At 38.6% G+C, this 20394-nt stretch overlaps 1 pseudogene; it reads right to left on the minus strand.

Annotated features, from left to right (window-relative positions):
• Nucleotides 1–5884: 5884 nt before the first annotated feature.
• On the minus strand, nucleotides 5885–6778 carry LOC100612417 (large ribosomal subunit protein uL18-like; annotated as a pseudogene).
• Nucleotides 6779–20394: the final 13616 nt, after the last annotated feature.

Here is a 20394-nt window from a genome sequence, read left to right on the forward strand (position 1 = left end):
TCTCTGTCACCAGGCTGGAGTGCAGTGGCGCGATCTCAACTCACTGCAACCTCCGCCTCCCAGGTTCAAGTGATTATCCTGCCTCAGCCTCCCGAGCATCTGGGACTACAGGCACATGCCACCATACCCAGCTAATTTTTGTATTTTTAGTAGAGACGGTGTTTCACCATATTGGCCAGAATGGTCTTGATCTCTTGACCTCATGATCCCCATGCCTTGGCCTCCCATGATGGGATTACAGGTGTGAGCCACTGTGCCCAGCCGCCTTCTTTTTTTTCACGTCACTTATTTTTACTTTTTCTACTATCTTTGAATTGGGCATTTTCTTCTATTCTAGTTTACTTTCTCTTTTATCACATAAATTGTATTTGCATTTTTCATTTTAGAGAATTCCCTAGAGATCATAATATGCTTTTTTACCCAATCCATACAAACCTTCAATTAATACTATGACACTACATGTGTAGTAAAGATGGCTGATACTGGCGCATTGTCAATTTTTTTCCATTTATTTTGTCATTGCTTTCATTTATTTTATCTATGCAAGTTTACAATCACCAAATATATTACTAGTATTATTACTTTAAATACAGTTATTTTCAGATCAATTAAAAATTAAAAAATATATTTTTAGTTGCAATTTGAGTTATTTATTCTCAATGATCTTCCTTGAAAGGTGGATATGCTGTCAACACACTCCTATTTTTTTTTTGTCTCAGAAATTATTTCCCTGTACTTGATAAAGATAATTTCACTGGATATAAAATTCTAGCTTGGCAATTTTTCTTTCAATACTTTAAATATTTCCTTCTCTCATGATGATATGCTTTTTAATGAAAAATTCAGTGTAATTCTTAACTTTATTTCCTTGTAAGTAAGGTGTTGGACTTTCCTCTGGGTTCTTTAAGATCTTCTCTTTATCTTTGGTGTATTGACATTTGAATATGATATGCCTAGGTTTAGAGTATTATTATTATTATTATTATTTTTGCATTCATCCTGCTTAGTATTATCTGAGCTTCTTGGACTGTGGTTTGGTATTTGTGATTGCATTTGGAAAGTTCTCAGCTATTATTGCTCAAATAATAATTATTGCTCAAATGGTTCTTCTGCTTGGTTCCTTCCTTATGCTCCTTTCAATATTCCAATAAAGCAAATGTTATGCTTTTTGAAATTATCCCACAGTTCTGGATATTTTGTTTGGTTTTGTTGCTGAAGTTTTTGTTTCCATTATTATTCTTTCTTCACTTTGCATTTTAGTTTGAGAAGTTTGTACTGAAATATCTTCAAGCTCAGTGATTCTTTTCAAATCCATTTGCTGTCTACCTATTTAAGGCATTCTTCATTTCTGTTACAGTGTTTCTGATTTCCTACATTTATTTTGATTGCTTCTTGAAGTTTTTATCTTTTTACTTCATTTCCCGTATGTTCTTGAATCTACTTTTTCATTAGACCCCTTAATATATCAATCATAGTTATTATAAATCCCTCTCTGATATTTTCAAAACCTGTGCCATAAGTCATGTTCTGATACTTAGTTTGTTGTTTTGACTCCTCATAATATTTGTTTTCTTGGGTTTTTTTCCTTCTAATTTTTTATTGAAAAAGGTAATGTAACTAGTAATAGAAATTGAGATCAATATGCCTTTGCTGTGAAGTTTTATGTTAATATATATGGTAAGGAGTCTGACTCAAATTTTGATGTTTGACTACTGGCAGCTTTGTGCCTCATTCTTGCCTGTACCCTGGTGCCATCCATCTGGTCAATCTGATAAGAAATCTTGGATTCTGCTTCTTTTGACACTGGTGAGGAACCCATGATTGTGCCCAGGAAGCCTCACCCAGTGTCCACCCACTATCCGTAATAAAAACCCTGAACCAGTCTCATTTTCTTGCTCTCTTAAGTCATTTCAGACCCCTTTCAGAGTGAAGCAAACCAAAATATTTCAACCCCCAAAATGGCTCCCTGTTATAATGGGTATTTTGAATTAAAGGCCCTTAAACATCAGTAGACACTGGAAAAAATATTTCCTTCATTTACATAGAGACTAGACGGACCCCCCAAGGAGAACAATTGTTTTTCCTTCTCGTCTCTGTTATCTGATTATCTATCGCAGAGCAGAAGACTGAAGAATGTAAAAACACCTGAACTGACCCTTTCACAAGACAGTGTCTGTCTCTCAGGCTCATTCATTTTCTAAGGAGAACCATTTACAGGTTAATCTCTGTTCCCTGCTTTATTAATTTTCCCTAATAATCATTTATTGCCCCTCAACAGAATTATAAATATTCCCCACCTCCCTTTTCTCTCTGAAACAAGAAATATACAAACTTCTATACCCCACTGGGGATTTGGGGATAATAACTTTGTGGTTCTCCCCCAAACACATGAATAAATTGTATGCCATTTCTCCTATAAATCTGCCTTTTGTCCATTGATTTTTTAGCAAATCTTCAGAAGGTGAAGGGAAAGTTTTCCCTTGACCCTTAAAAGGAGTCTACTCTGTTCTCTCCAGAAAACCTCCACCATAAAAGTAATAAATATTTCATATCCTCTTAATGTTTTTATGCTGTCACCAGTTGCCATGTCTGAAGCAAATCTGGGTCAGGTACCATTATACCTATGCAGAGTATCTAAAATAATCATCCTAGGAATTGAACAGCATCTAATGTTTTCTGTATTTGTAGGTCATGGAGGCTTAAAATATCCCCAGTGTCTTGTTTTGTCTCTTCTGTTGTTTTTAAGCTTCAATAAGAACTTTTACAAGATAACATATATTAAAAATAAAATATATATCTTGCAGATCTTATATCTGTAATCCACTGTTATTATCCTGGAGTACTATTGATATGGAGAAGTGTGGAGGGTGGAATGTAATTGTCCAATGGGTCCTTCTTGTCCTCTGCACAGATACAGCTGATTTACTAACACAGCCGTATTGCAATAGAGAAAGAGTTTAATAAACACAGAGCCAGTCAAACAACAGACAGGAGTTCATAACACAATTCAAATTTAGCGTCTAATTTTTTTGAAGAATAATAGGACAGGCAGGGGGCTAGAGGATAGGGAATATTCACTGGGTTGGTGATGAAATTATAGGGGATCAAACTTGTCCTCTTGCACTGAGTCAGTTTCTGGGTGGGATTACAAGACAAGTTGAACCAGTTTAACAGTCTAGTTGGCACCAGCTGGTATATCAGAATGCACGTTCTTGTTTTTTTTTTTTTGAGATGGAGTCTCGCTCTGTCACCCAGGCTAGAGTGCAGTGGCGCGATCTCGGCTCACTGCAAGCTCCGCCTCCCAGGTTCACGCCATTCTCCTGCCTTAGCCTCCCGAGTAGCCGGGACTACAGGGGCCCACCACCGCGCCTGGTTAATTTTTTTTTTTTTTTTTCTGTATTTTTAGTAGAGACGGGGTTTCACCATGTTAGCCAGGATGGTCTCGATCTCCTGACCTTGTGATTCCTCCTGCCTCGGCCTCCCAAAGTGCTGGGATTACAGGCGTGAGCCACCATACCCAGCCCTAATTTGTTAGTTTTACAAACGTAGTTTTTGTCCCCAAGCATGGAGAGAGTAAGTTTGGGAAGGGCTGTTATCATACTTGCTTTAAAGTTAAACTATAAACAAAATTGCTCCGAAAGTTAGTTAGTTATGCCCAAGAATAAGCAAGGACAGTTTAGAGGATAGAAGCAAGATGGAGTCAGCTATGTCAGATTTCTCATACTGTCATAATTTTGCAAAGGTTGTGTCAGGAAAGCATTCTATAATCTTATGCTTAAATATTAGCCTTTTAGTACAGCTGTGTCCCTGGGCTGTCGCCCTCACAAGTGCTCCCCACCACCCCCCATCGTTATTTGATACCGGTAGGCTAAAGAAGATTGAATTCAGACAGTACTCTATGCCTTTTCCCTAGGTAGAACATGGTTTTATGAATTATTTCCCCTGGATAGTGGGCCTTTGTTATGGAGGAAACTCTTGGAAATTTTTTTGTTACCTTTCCCCTCCACAGTCAGAGCTACTAGAGAATCTATCTTGGCTCTTCACTATGAGAACTTGGTGGTGTTTCTGAAGGCAATACCCACTGAAAGTGTGGGGGTACCCCTGAAATTTGGAATTTCTGACTCTCACACTAACCCACATTCAGTTACCAGCACTAAGTCTCCCAAAATTCATCAAAATTACCATTTAAATGTTACTACCCATTTATGGCTCCAACAACTTCTGCTCTAGATAGTAGATCTCAATTGCAGCTCTCTGGAGTCATCTGTCTCTCTCAACTTGAAGGTGGCAGTTTTCCCTGTTAACACAGTGCCCTTATGGGGCCAAGAAAACTCATTGGTTTTTAGTTTGTTTAGCTTTTCTTTTGTTAGGATGGAAATAACAACTTCCAAGGGCACCTATACCTATTCTACATCAACTAGTTCCCTGTCTCTTTCATATTGGCTCTTACTAAATATTTTTGACTTTTGACTGATAAGTAATGTTCATCATACTGAAAATCATTAAAAATGTCAAATGTGAACTAATACAAAAGCCTAATTTTCTCTATTTTCTTGATATATACTTAACTTTATAAAAGTCAGTGTGTCTCAACCCATGACATCATTAATAAGTGCTTTACAGTTTGTACTTTTAAAGATCCACATAATTTTCTGACTCCCTTTGTTTTATTCACGTTTATTACAAAGTTGTCCTATCACAGAACAATTCTTCTTTCCCTGAGTCTGTTACAGAACTTCATACATTTGAAATTTTGCACAGTGCTACTTCTGATATCAGAAATGCTATTTCCCCTCTACCTTGGAAATTTATTCATTCATCTAGGCACAGCTCAAATCTCAAACTTCCTGAAAAATATATCCCAATTTACTCAAGCAATTGGTTAATTTCTATGAGTTTCTGTTAGTTGTTTATTCTCCTTTTGTATTTTTTGTGCAGTCTTTCTACACTTCATATTTATTGTTTTCCAATTTTTCTCCCTTACTAGACTTTAGTCAAGAAACTATTCATTTTTGCATTATTAGAGCTTTGCTCACACTGAATTCAATAAGTGTTTGTTGAATGATTAATGTCTTAAGTTTAAACCAGTCTTTTTCCCTCTCCTTATAATGTATAATCTTATAATGTGAATCTTAATGAATCAAACCAAATATTTTCTTAAATTTTCTTTATGTATTTGCACATTATTTCCTAATATTTTTTCCTACATTGCTAAAAAACTTTGAAGAGCTCAGGCTGTACAATCTAGATCAAATATAAACAATACTAAAGTACAACAGGAATTTTTGTTGCTTCTAAGATGGAAGTGTAAACCCAACTTATTAACAGTAAAGGCATAGTGGTTTTGGCCCCATTGTAACTGCTGCAGCTCTGATGAGTGGAGGAACACCAGGGTTCTTGGTCCTCGCGCTGGTTTGGATAAAATGACATAGACACACGTGAAGTGGTTTTAAGGAGTGAAAGGTTTAATAGGCAAGAAAGAAGGAAGGAAGAAGAAAACAGCTCTCCCATGCAGAGACAGAGGGAGGGGGTATTGGAGCAAAGAGAAAACCCCAAGTGTGGCAGAAATCAGCCAGTTAATATGAAGAGGATGGAGGAGGTGGTGTCTGGTTTGCATAGGGTTCAGGGGATTGGTTTGACCAGGCATGTCATTCATGTAGCCTGTGAAAAACTGGCCTTCCCATCTAGTCTTTCAATATGCAAATACAGAGCGCCATGATGTTCCACACACATGGAGATATGTGGGGGTGGCCATGATGCCAGGCACATGTGAGGCAAGGACAAGAAGAAGGTGGTAGGAATTGCCATGTTTGGGTGGACCCAGTTTCTTTTTTTTATTTTTTTCTGTCTAAAAGTTTGTTGTCTTTATCTGAAAAATCCTCATGGAAAATTGTTTGGTTTAGCTCTCAGCAGCCTGCATCTGAGCTCTGAGGAAGCTTGCCTTCTTTTGAGCTACCCCATCTTTCTCTGAGCAAGGGACATTTTGGGACGGTTCCACCTCTTCTTTTTAACTTCTTTCTTGGGGTTCTTTTCATAGACTGGATTCTCTCGTATAGCAGCATAAGCTTTCTTATACATCTCCTCCTTCATGTCTGGAGTTATGCTATTCTTTATGTATTGAGAGAACTCTTTCTTGTAAGCATCTTCCATTAAGTAGTGTATGTACTCTGCAACATTCTGGTCCATGATGTGCTTCCTGTGTACTTCTGCATTAAATTCCTTGCTTTCAGAATCATAACCAGGGAATTGTTTGGTACTGTGAGGGACAGACAAGCTTCCATTGACAGCTCCCTTCAGGGCACCAAAAACTTTATTGCCAGTGGTAGTTCTGGCAAGGCCTGTGTCCAAATAGCAGGTAAAGGCACCTGGCTGGCCATCAATGCTTTCCACATTGTATTCATTGCCAGTCACCTCCACCTGGCCTTCATAGATCTTGTCCACGCCAAATCTATTGAGAAGCCTGTGGGCCAGCAGCAGGCCTGTCCAATACACTGCAGCATAATTTGTCAGGCCAACTTCACACCATATTTTGGCAGTTCGTATGCATATGATGCGCAGACTATCATATCCCCATCTATACGGGCATAAGCAATCTAATAAATGATATCTTTGTTACATGAACTATCATTCTGTATTTGGGTGTGCTGTATTTATTTTTGTCCTGTATCTCCAAGCATGTCCAAGCACAGAAATCAGTTTTACCCTCTCATCATCTTCTAAATTTCACTTAGTATCCTTCAAAGTAGGCCTTATTCTTAACAACTTTAACAAACCCCATCCTGCTGAATAGAGACCTGCATCCATGGCTTGACAAAGACCAATAGGCCCAACAGCACTAGGGATCAGAAAGGGCCACAGCCCTTGTGCAGACGCAATTGTGGGACCCAGTTTTTAATGGCTTGCAATTGCATATCAAAGGTTGCCTGGTCAAACCAATCCCCTGAGCCTCAACCAATCCCCTGAGCCTCTAAGAACCGGGGCTTTCCTGCTAGACAAGAAATGTTTCTGGAGCTGCTTTAAAAGAATCAAAAACTTTCCAAGGACCCCTTTTCCTCTCTATCTGCCTAAAGTAATTTCTTAATAACTCCTATAACGTAACCTCATATTAAGCATTTTTGGACTTATAGAGAGAAAGGGCTGAGGAAAGCAAAAATACAGAAGATGAAGCAGTCTGGTCATTTCAGAGTTACTTTCCTTGTAAAGGTTAAAGCAAAGGTGACTTTGTTATTATGCTGGCTAAAAATGTCCTATGTGGAGATTTGGCTATTTTTTCCTTCTTCTGATTTCTTGGAAGGTCAGATAAACACTTAGTTTTGGTTTTGTCATGTGGAACGTCAGCATGAGCAACTCCATTTGGGTTTAGTTTGTTGGGCCTAGAACAGAAAGTTCAAACCAATGGTCTCCTACACATTTTATTTAACAATTTCCCATTTTTAGTTAGGATCTCAAGTAGAACCAAACCTAAAGCACTAATGCTACTCTCAGTCACCATCATTTTGGGATTTGGGTTTTAACATATCTTTCATAAGTTACAGTGTATTGATTGTCATATGTTACTTGAAGTTTTTATTATTGCATCCAGAAAGGCCACTTAGTATTCAGCAGATGGCTGCATGTGGACATTTAAGATTTTCTGAGAGGGCGTATTGCACCAGGAAGACTACTATTATGACTATCAAGAGGATAATACCAAGAGTTTGGAGTATATCCCTTAGCTAGGGTCACCATAAACCAAACCAACCAAAATTGAATAGACAAAGAATGAGTCAGGCAATAAATCTTACCTATTTTAACCAAGTAATCAGTTTACCAATTTTTTGCAACTGAATTTGTACAACACCTGATGTATTTATCCATATGGAATAAGAAGTGCCATCAGCCTTACAGACTCTTTTCTGTTCAGGTAGTAGAAAATCTAGCATCCCATGACAGGTTAAACTAAAGCAGGGAGTGAGAATAAATGGGTATACAAATTTTATTCTATAAAAGAGACCTGTGGTATAATTTGAACAATAGTTGCACAATGGATATTGCTCAAGTTACTCACTAGTGGATTAAAGAATCCCTTGGGTGAGGTAAATATTTGGATTTGGTGTGACAGATCCAACATTTCATCAAGTTATTCACAGAAGCTGCTGACTGTGAATTTGTATGTATAGCATTATTCCACCAAGCAAAAAGGGTAGGCACGCACAAGAAAAAAATAAGAATAAAAGTCCTACTATGATGGAAACTCCTGTTCTGATGTCTTGAGGAAAAGCCACTCACAGCAGGAAATCATTAATATGTCCTCGTTGTTTGCAGTTTGAATGTCTCTGATTATGGCATGAAGGATTTTAGTAAATTTTCTGTGTGGCCCATATAGGGCACAAGACAAGGGTGTAAAAATTGCAAGGGTGAATTTTACATCAAGTTTTCCAGCTTCAGGTTGTAGGGTTTCAGGAATAGAGCAATTGTTGTTCTCAGTTGGAGAGCTGTAGCCAGATGTTGCAGGAAATTAGAAGAATTCAGGATCCAGTCCTGTATACAGGTAGATCATAAAAACTTGAAAACAATAAAAAGGACTACAATATAATAACAGGTATACCTATAGTTTTTCTTCAGAAACTTAATTTTTTTTCTCTCTACAGTTACCCTCATTTCTAACAAAGATAAATGGAATGAAATCAATTTGTTTGCAAAACCAGTACAGTTTCATTAAACTTGGTCAGATTATTTACATAAATACAGCAAAAATATATATTGATCACATAGGCTCTTTTGCAGTTGACTTTACTGGAACTTTTGACAGAGAATCTTAGACTGGACTTTAAAAACCTCTCAAGGCTAAAAAGTCAAATCAAAGCAGACTTCAGACTGCACCTGCAGTACCTATAGATTCATTCTATGTGAATTCTCAAATGACATCCCTGTTAAACTGTGGTAATATAACCAGTATTTCTAATGGTATCTTGTTATAAAGGGAGTTGATTATAATTTAGCTTATCCAAATAATTATATTTCCCTAAAATAACAATATTCCTGAATAGTTTCTAAATTCTGGATGGATAAGATAGGGAGAAAAAGTAAATGTTTCCATTTCTGTTCACAAGAATAGACTTTACCAAATTTCTGTAAACTATATATAGCTCAAAAGAAAAACATAATCTTTAAATCTGAAAACCAGAGCATTTTTTAAAAGCAATATTTCAAATTAATAAGATGCATAAATTCATAATTATTTTTATCAGCTCATTCTGTCTCATGTAATTAATTCTTGTTTTGTTTGTTCTTAGCAGTTTCACAAATCCAACAGAGTTAGAGTTCTAGAAATTCTTACCTGGTCCAATGGTATAATCTTAATGTTATCAGAAATCTGTATTTGTCAGAGTACTTTCCTTCTTTTCCATGAATCTCCCTGAAGAGATAACACTTTAGGATTATAGTTGCTTATAAAAAACTTTCAGAAAAGCATTAGAATAAAGCAATTAATGGTACAACAAGATATAAAATGGCTATGCTTAAGAGCAGATGAGTGTTTACTACAATAATGACACAATTGAGTCCAGGCACAGTAGCTCACACCTGTAATCCCAGTGCTTTGGAAGTCCAAGGCACGAGGACCACTTGAGGCCAGGAGTTTGAAATTGGCCTGGGCAACATAGTGAGATCCCATCTCTATAGAATGTAAAAAAAAGAAATTAGCTGGGCATGGTAGCATGCCCCTGTAGTTCTAGCTACTTGGGAGGCTGAGGTAGTAGGAGCATTTGGGCCTGCAGTTGGATATAATAATGCCACTCCAGCCTGGATGACAGAGTCAGATTTTGTTTCAAAGATAAAAAAAGAAAAATGGCCAGGTGTGGTGGTTCATGCCTGTAATCCCAGCACTTTGGGAGGCTGAGGTGGGTGGATCACCTGAGTTCAGGAGTTTGAGACCAGCCTGGCCAACATGACGAAACCTCATCTCTAGTAGAAATAATAATAATAACAAAATTAGCTTGACATGGTGGTGTATGCCTGTAATCCCAGTTACTCCAGAGGCTGAGGCATGAGAATCACTTGAACTCAGGAGACGGAGGTTGCAGTGAGCCAAGACTGCGCCACTGCACTCCAGCCTGGGCAATAGAGCAAGACTCTGTTTCAAAAAAAAAAAGACAGAATTGACAACAAAATCTGGCCATATTTTATTATGTTAGCTTGTGGCATATAACAAATTAATATAAAAATTGAAATATTGGCTGATAACATCAGATTTCTATGAATTTTATATACTTTTTGGAACACACATTAATAACATATTTATCCAATTCATAGAACTATAACTCAAAGAAGGCTAACATTACTTATTTAACAATGCCTCCCACATAATTTAACATATTAAATAAGCATAATTGGCTTACTATGTCTCTTTCAGACATTCCTGGGACCTTTCTGGATTATCCCAAAGTGAATTCAAAGTCAAGAGATATAAATCCAACTTTGATTTTGGGAAGTTTATGAAAAAGATCAAAAGTTTTAAACTTTTGATCAAAATAGGATTACAGATAACTGTAAAATAATATTCATTTAATCAGATTGATAATTAAATGACTTCAAAAGGCAAATATAGAAAGTAATATAGTTGTAGAAAAGTATTTAGCTCTGTGATAGAATACTCAGTTTTCTTAAGCAATCAAAGATCTCCTAAAAATAATATGAAGCACAGGGCACCATTTTAATAAAACACGGAATCTTTGTTTCTTAGGCCAGTTACCTCAAAGGTAAAGAAAAACATTTTACTATTAGAATACCTCTTGGAGGTGCCAAGATGGCTGACTAGAAGAAGCTAGTGTGCTGCCACTCTCACAGAGAGGAGACAGAGTGGTGAGTAAACAATAGTTATTTAAATGGTTCATCCAGGAGGACACATTGTGGTTCACCAAGGAAGCAACGTGACCCATAGAGAACAGAGAGGAGTGAGGCAAGACAGCTGAGCTCCTGGGATTGGTGCAGAGCCAACGGAAGCTCCTCATGATGGGGAAAGGGTGAGAGAGTGAGAGCCCTTGGGGACTCACACTGCTGCCATGGACATTTGCAATCCTGGGCACAGGAGACGCCCCCTGACTCCCAGCCGTGGAGCCTCCAGACTGACACGGAGAACTGCATGGAGTCTGGGCAGAGCCACCACTCAGACCTACATAGACCCAAAAGTGCCTTGGATATCTGAGCACCTTGCCGCTAGCTGCTATATCTCCACCAAGGGAGGCCAGTCTCTCTCCTGCACTCCCAGGATACAGGCCAAATCCATGGAGCTGAGGAGCAGATGGATTGCAGGCCTTGCCTCTAGAGTACCTCACCAGGCAAACCCCATTGGCCTGGGATCCCAGTGCAGCCAATCCACCCTCACCTGAGTACTCAGGCTGGTAACAGTTCTGTCTTTCTCTGGTTTAGACCTCCCACAGGTAACCAACAGCCCTGCAGCTTTTGCCACCGCTGAAGCCCCTGCCCCCACTTCCTTTAGGCTAGGGAGGAAGTGAAGAGCCCCAGAACAGTCATGGGCCTCTAGCACACCACAGCTGTTGTATGGAAAAGCAGCCAGACTGTCTCCCTTGTGGGTCCCTGTCTCTGCTACTCCTCACTGGGCAGGGCCTCCTGACCTGGGCCCCCAGCACATCCACCCTGCCCCCACCTGATTACTTCAGTCAGTGGAGGCTCTGTGTTTCTCTGGGATGGAATTCCCAGAAACACCTGACAGGCTCTCTACCATTGCTGCTGCAGCAGTACCAACCCTTGCTACCCTCAGGCGGGGGAACAAAGACCCTGATCACTTTACTTGCACCTCAAGCACACTTCAGCTGCTAGACAGAGAAGATCCCAGTCTCTCCTCTCTGTGAGCCCCCAACCCCCTGCTCTTTACCACTTAGGTCTCCTGACTTGGGCCTGCAGCATAGCTGCTTCACCCTTAGCTGAACATTACCATTGGCAGTGGCTCTGTGTCTCTCTGGGGTGGAAGTCCCATAGGCAATTGACAGCCAGTATGCCATTGCCATTGTGATGGTATTGCTCTTGCTGCCCTTGGACTGGGGAACAGACAAGGACCTTGGTCAGTTTGCATACCTCTAGCATATCACAGCTACCCTAAGGAGAAGAGGCTAGTTTCTCTTCCCTGTGCACCCCTGACTTCCTGCTTTTCACCAGGCAGGACCCCTAGCTTGGGCCCATAGTGCAGTCACCCTATCCCTAGGTGAACATTCTCATTGGCAGTGGCCCTGTGTTTCTCTGGGATGGAATTCCCAGAAACAACTGACAGCCCCTTTGCCACTACCACTACCGTGGTACCCTCCCTTGCTGCTCTTGGGCTGGGGAATGAACAAAAACCCTGATCATTTTGCTCACATTAAAAGCATGCTGTGGGTGCCCTATTGAGGGAAGGCCATTCTCTCTTTCCTATGAGCCACTTGTTCTTCACCAAGCAGGGCCCTGGTAGGGCCTGCAGCACAGCTGCCCCACTCCAGGCTGAACCTCCCCATTGGTAGCAGCTTTGTGTCACTCTGGAGTGGAGTTTCCAGAGGCAACTGACAGTCCATATGCCACTGCCACTGCACCAGTACTTGCCCTTGCTGCTATGGGCCTGAGAAAGGAACAAATAGCCTCAGTTCTTTACTTGCATCTCCAGCATGCCACAGTCACCCTATGGGGAAGAGGCCAGATTGCCTGACACCCTCTGCTCTGCACCAGGCAGGGTCCCCGTGGCATGTACCAGCAATGCACTCACTCTACCCCCAGCTGATCATTCTGATTGGCAGTGGCTGCATTTCTCTGAAGTGGAACTCCAAGAAACAAATGAAAGACCCACTGCCGTTGCCACTGCCAAGTCCCTTCTCCTGTTGCACCCAAGCTGCAGAGGGAAAACAAACAAACAAACAAACAAACAAACAAAACAAAGCTTGCCCCGGGGCTGTGTTGTGCAGCCCAGGAGTGCCAAGCTGGGATCTGCAGCCAGCACTCAAGTTGGAGAGGACACATTCTCAGAGCACTGAGAGAGAGACCATAGCTGCAAACACAAGGAAATACAGAGGAGCCACCCAGCTGAATAAGAACCTACCTACCAGCCATTACACTTAAGTGCCATCTACTGTATCACATCCCAAACTTCATCACCAAATACTTTGCTAGTATACTGTCCTATGGAACCAAGGACAATAATTCAGCCATAAATAAGAACCCTGCTCATAGCCTTGGTCCTCTGAAAAATTTAGAAATAAAGCCAACTGACTATACTCAAATTACATCACAGTTAAAAGAAGAACAGCCTGCCCATATGAGGAAAAAAAAGAAAAAGAAAAAACAGCACAAGAACTCTGGCAACTCTAAAAGCCAGAATGTATTCTTACATTCCAATGACTGAACCAGCTCCCCAGCAATAGTTCCTAACCAGAATAAAATGGCTGAAATGACAGGCATAGAATTAAGAATTTGGATGTCAACAAAGATCATTGAGATTCAAGAGAAAGTTAAAACCCAATCCAAGGAACCTAAGGAATTCAGTAAAAAGTATCAAGAGATGAAAGACAAAATAGCCATTTTAAGAAAGAACAAAACTGATTTGATCGAGCTGAAAAACTCACTACAAGAATTTCATAATACAATTATAAGCATTAACAGCAGAATAGATCAAGTTGAGGAAAGAATTTCCGAGCTTGAAGAGCAGTTCTTTGAATCAACTGAGTCAAGCAAAAATAAAAAAAAAAAGAATTTTAACAAATAAAATCTTCCTGAAATACGGGATTATGTAGAGTAACCAAAGTTATGACTCTTTGGCATCCCTGAAAGAGAGGGAGAAAGAGAAAGCAAATTAGAAAACATATTTAAGGATACTGTCTACAAAAGCTTTCTCAACTTCGCAAGAAAGGCCAACATTCAAATTCAGGAAATTCAGAGAACCCCTGCAAGACATGATACAAGACAACCATCCCCAAGACACACATTCATCAGATTCTTCAAGGTTAAAACAAAAGAAAAATTATTAAAGGCAGCTAGAGAGAAGGGACAGGTCACCTACAAAGGGAACCCCATCAGGCTAACATTGGACCTTTCAGCAGAAAGCCTACAATCCAGATGAGATTAGAGGCCTATATTCAGCATCCAAAAAGAAAATAAAATGCTAACCAAACTATGCTTTATAAGTGAAGGAGAAAAACAGATCCTTTTTAGACGAGCAAATGCTAACAGAATCCATTACCACCAGAACTTCCTTACAAGAAATCCTGAAAGGAGTGCTAAACATGAAAACAAAAGATCATTACCTTCCACCACAAAAATGAAATTAAGTATATAGGCCACAGGTACTAAAAAACATCTATACAATGAATTCTACTAACAAACAGCTAGTAACATGGTGACAGAATCAAATCTGTATGTATCAATATTAATCTTGAATGTAAACAGGCTAAATGACCAACTTAAAAGGCATGGAGTGGCAATAGTAGAAAGAAGGAAAACTCAACTGTATACTGTTTTTAAAAGCCCCATTTAACATGCAAGGACACTCATAGGCTCAAAATAAAGGAATGGAGAAAGACTTATCAAGCAAAAGAAAACAAAAAAGGCCAGGGGTTGACAGAATTCAAACCAGTAATGATCAAAAAAGACAAAGAAGGGCATTACATAATGATAAACGATTCAATTCAACAAGAAGATTTAATTATCCTAAATATATATGCATCCAACACTAAAACATCCAGATTCATGAAACAAGTTCTTAGAGACTTATGAAGAGACTTAGATAAACACACAATAATAGTGGAAGACTGCAACACCCCACTGAAAATATTAGACAGACCATCGAGGTGGAATATGAACAAAGATATTCAGGACTTGAACTCAACATTTGATCAAATGCACTAACAGACGTCCACAGAATACCTCATTAGAGAATGTACATTCTTTTCATCTGCACATATCACACACTTTAAAACTGACCACATGCTTGACCATAAAGAAATTCTCAACAAATAAAAAAAAAAACTGCACACTTGAATCACAGCGCAATAAAAATAGAAATGAATATCACGGAGATCTCCTAAAACCATACAATTGAGACTCCGTCTCAAAAAAAAAAAAATACAATTATATGGAAATTAAGCAACCTGCTCCCGAATGACTTTTGGGTAAAGAATAAAATTAAGGCTGAAATGAAAAACTTCCTTGAAACTAATGAAAACAAATGTTCAACATACTAGAATCTCTGGGACACCACTAACACAGTGTAAAGAGGAGGGTTTATATTACTGAACACCTACATCAAAAAAGTTAGGAAGATCTCATATTAACAACCTTATGTCACAACTAGAGGAAAAAGAAAAACGAGAGCAAACCAACCCCAAAGCTAGCAGAAGAAAATAAATAATCAAAATGAGTTGAACTGAGCAAAATGTAGATGAGAAAAGCCATACAAAGGGGCAATGAACCAAAAGTTGTTCTGTAAAAGAAAAAATAAGTCTGATATAACACAAGCTAGACTACTAAAGAAAAAAGAAAAAAAGAAAAATAAACAAAATCAGAAATTATACAGGGGACATTCTGTGATCTCACAGAAATACAAACAAACAAAAAACCTCATAGACTAATGTGAACACCTGTATGCATACAAGCTAAAAAAAACTAGAGGAAATGGATAAATTCCTGGAAACATGCAGTCACTCAAGATCGAACCAGTAAGAAACTGAAAGCTTCAACAGGCTAATAACAAGTTCTGAAATGGAATCATTAATAAAATAATCTACTCACCAGAACAGATTTATAGCCAAATTCTACCAGATGTGTAATGAAATGTTGGTACCAATTCTATTGAAACTATTCCAACAAATCAAGGAGATGAGACTCCTCCTTAACTCATGCTATGAAGTCAACATCATTCTGATACCAAAACCTGGCAGAGGCACAATAAAAAAAAAAAAGAAAATTTCAGGCCAATATTCCTTAAGAAAATAGATGCAAAAATCCTCAACAAAATAATAGCAAACCAAATCCAGCAGTGCATCAAAAAGCTAATCCACTACAGCCAAGTAGGCTACATTCCTGGGATGTGAGTCTGGTTCAACATTCACAAATAAATAAATGTAATTCATCACATATACAGCACTAAAAGCAAAAACCATATGATCTTCTCAATAAATGCAGAAAGGACGTTCAATAAAATTCAACATCCCTTTATTCTAAAAACTCTCAACAAACTAGGAATGGAAGAAACATATCTCAAAATAGTAAGGGCCATGTATGACAGACCCACAGCAAACATCATACTGAATGGGCAAAAGCTGAAAGCATTCCCCTTGAAAATCTGAACAAGACAAGGATGCCCACTCTCACCACTCCTATTCAATATAGTATTGAAAGACCTAGCCAGAGCAATCCAGCAAGAGAAAGAAATAAAAGGCATCCAAGGGCCAGGCATGGTAGCTCACACCTGTAATCCCAACACTTTAGGAGGCTGAAGTAGGTGTATCACCTGAGGTCAGGAGTTCGAGATCAGCCTGGCCAACATGGTGAAACTCCATTTTTATTAAAAATATAAAAATTAGCTAGGTGTGGTGGCAGATGCCTGTAATCCCAGATACTTGGGAGGCTGAGGCAGGAGAATCGTTTGAACCCGGGAGGTGGAGGTTGCAGTCAGTGAGCCAAGATCACACCATTGCACTCACTCCAGCCTGAGCAACAAGAGCAAAACTCCATTAAAAAAAAAAAATCCAAATAGAAAGAGGGGAAGTCAAACTATCTCTTTTTGCAGATTATGTGATTCTATACCCAGAAAAAGAAATGTGTATGTAAGATGCCTAGTTAAGACAAAATGGTCAAAAGTGGGGCTTGTTTAGACCAAAGTTCTCTATTATTATAAGAATTTCTAGTGGTTTTCCTTTATAGGTGTAAATTTTTTGAAGAGTTTCAAAAGAGCCAGATAAATGCCAGGAAAGGGTATTTTGAAAACTGATTTGGTTCAATATTTTCAATTTAGCTTGTGTCTTAACTGCATTACTGACTTTAAGATGCAGCTCATTAACTAACGGGGCAAAAGAAGCATTTTAAATACTGAAACTCAGTGTGGATATTTCTATAAAAGAAGACACAAACTTGCTTTACCTGAGGGTCAAACTGTTATGAATACTTCATGTAGCTTTCCTTTCACCTTTGGGGTGGAATTGTAACTAAGTGAAAAGGTTAGTAGATTCCATTTTTCTTATCAATTAGTTGCTTAAGCTTTTCATCTGTTTCTTGTAAAGAGTCTTTTAAAAAGGGAAAATAACAGTTTTTTGAAAAATTTTTAGAAGTTTCTGCACATGAATAGGCATCCCTGGATGGGCCTGATCTGGGAGCCCTCATTTTTAGATGCATTTTTTAAAGTGTTGAGTTGTTCATCTGGAATTTCCACATAACGGCCATCTTAATTTTAAATTGTCTTTGGTGATATTTCATCATTTTTGTAATTGTTTTCTGCTTCCTGAACCTAATACTTATACATGTAAAAGGCAAGCATAGCTGGAAAATAGATTACTTAATTCTATAGAAATCAAGGATTTTATTTTTACATTGAATCTTTGGTGTCTTCCAGCCAAGATAATACCCCGAGAGGGAAACACCACACGGTTGGGTCATGTAATGCTTTCACAGTAAACCTCATTACAGGAACATTTTCTTTAGGCTGTTGGGTGCTATCAAGCTCTGTGTCTAGTTTATCCTCCCACAGTAGTCTAATTTTTGGTTTTATGTGCTCTAATAGCTTTTAAGTGCCTGAATCTTGCCCACCAGTCAAGTTATGGCTTGTGTCTGAGATCTGCTTGACTAACTTGGCCAATAATTTCCCCCTAGCTTAACATGCAAAAAAAAAAAATATATAAAGGAACAAAAAAGATATAATTCAAATTGCTGTGAATTTCAAAAGTCATAGTTCACAGACTCTGCAACTTACCACAGCCACAGCAAATTACCTTTAAAACTAAAGCTCTTGCCAGTGACTCATCAGCCACTACAAATCCCAAAATGTCATATGTTCTCTCACAAAACAAACTAACCCTCAGTATACAACCCAAGGTTATGCAATCTCACAACACAAGCTAACCCTCAGGACACACCCCAAGGTCATGTGCTCTCTCACAGCAAAAACTAACACTCAGTATGGTATGCACACCAAGATCATGCATTCTCTCACAGCACAAACTAACACTCAGTATGGTACGCACACCAAGATCATGCATTCTCTCACAGCACAAACTAACCCTGGATTTGAAAATCAAAATTACTGGGGGGCTTACTCCTGAAAGAGAAGAGTTTGACTTCAGAGGAACTTAAAATTTTGAAATAAAAATAAAATCCTAAAGCCCACAACTGACTGAATAGACCTTCTTTTGGCCAAGAAGTCCCGAGAGAAACCTTAAAAACTGAGTTCCCAGACATGCCTCTGTATGCCCCTTCCTTATTAATTTTGAATCAGAATTATTATTTTCTAAGGAGTAAGCAAAAGCTATTTCTAGAAAACAAGAAACTGATGACTCATTCCTTTATCTCCTTTAGTAAGTCATCTGAGGTTGTGACTGGTCGCCCCCTCCCTCTCTGCAGTTATGATGTGACATTTCACTTGCTTCACAATCCATCTCTTTGTAAAAACTGACTACCATCTCTGGACTGGTTTCGGCTGACGGGTAAGCATGCCCAGTGAGGGTTTCTTGTCCTCTCTTCACCTTTTGATATCAGAAGGCTGAAAACTCCACCCTTGGATCATGCTAATGACATCATTTTTTGAACATGTGACCTACAATGAGGCATGAAGCTCAATTGCACATACACATTTCTCCTTTCGTAAATATTCACGGCTCCTCCTATAGCTCATTGAATATGCATACTTAGCCAAAGCATGTAGCATAAATTCCTGTCTTATCTTTCCCTCTCTCAAAGTGCTTGCACTCAGCTTCTGACAGGAGGCTACCCTTCCCAGCCTTCCAGGGAGCAGGTTACAAGATGTCCAGCCTGCAGGCTGCAACCCTTTAAAAGAAATAAAGCTGTTCTTTCCAAATGTAGACACCTCATGATGCTTCAGTTGACACAGCCCTCACGGCTTCATGAGGAAGACAGGGGATCTCAGAAAGAGGTCAGAGGCACCTCTCCTCCATTCCTCAAGGAGTCTTTGGGGTTGTCAGAAGTGTCCCTTAGGTTTCTTTGTCAATCTCCAAAACTGCCAAAAGACAAAATTACAACACATTTAGTTTAAAGAACTTAATTGAGTTCTATTTGCAATTCTAGAATTGGGCAATACCTTATTCTATAAAACATACCTTATTCTATAAAACAGAATGAGTGCCCTAATAAGCGATGCAAAGAAATTTGGCTTTATAGACAGAAAGGGATAGGGAAAGCAGAAACATATAACAAAAAACAAATAGGTTGTTTCAAAATTGCTTTGCCTATAAAAGTTAAGGTACAATGGACTCTCTTATATGCCAGTAAAAACTGGCCTTTCTGGGGATTTGGCTATTTTTCTCTCCTGATTTCTTAGATCAGATAAACAGTTTTGGCTTGGTGGTGTGGAATGTCAGAATGAGCAGCTCCATTTTGGTTTGCTCTGTTGGACCTGGTGCAGAAAGCTCAGTCCAAATCATTGGTCTCCTATAAATTATATTTAACAGAATGCAAAAAAATAAATTATATTTAACAGAATGCTCTTAAATTAGCATTGGTTCATTGGGGCATTCCCTTTGGTGTTAGTAACATTGCTATATTATTGAGTGTTTTGTCCATTAATAGCCACTTTATATTTTAATTGCATTATATGAAATGGTAATAAGAAGGGATTCAGAAGAAATTGTGACCTTTTGAGAAATTCTTGGCTGTTTAAAACATTAGCTGTGGTTCTCAGAGCAAATGTATACAAAAGATTATCCATCAGTTATGAAGCACCAATGAAGGAAGTGATGAATTGTGATTTTAAATGATGCTCTAGGATTATTAAATATGTATTTACCAGAAGTGGAGATAATCACTTATCTTTAATTCTTCAGTATTTAAATTAAATTTCCCATATTCTTCCATATTTTTCTTATTTTGTTGTCTGCCTTTATATAGATGCTAGCAATTGTTTTCTTATTCATCCATCCACTCATTCCTTCACGTATTTTGGTTTTTAAAGATGTGCCCTAAACACCAGAAAAGGAGAGCAGTTTAATAGAGAAAAGCCACCCATTTTATCGCTTGTCGGCCTTTTGGCTAAGATCAAGTGTGAGAAAAGCCACCCATTTTATAGAAAATGGTAGTTGACTGCAACTACTAATAGTATTTATCAGCATTTTAGCTCAGCTCACCGAGTGATGACTGTTTGAAAATGGCCTTTTTTATCCTCTCTACCCACCTCCCTCTACTATTTCTATGTCATATAGAAAAAAAGAATGA

Source organism: Pan troglodytes, chromosome 4 (genome assembly GCF_028858775.2).
Source record: "Pan troglodytes isolate AG18354 chromosome 4, NHGRI_mPanTro3-v2.0_pri, whole genome shotgun sequence".
NCBI classification, from domain to species: Eukaryota; Metazoa; Chordata; class Mammalia; order Primates; family Hominidae; genus Pan; species Pan troglodytes.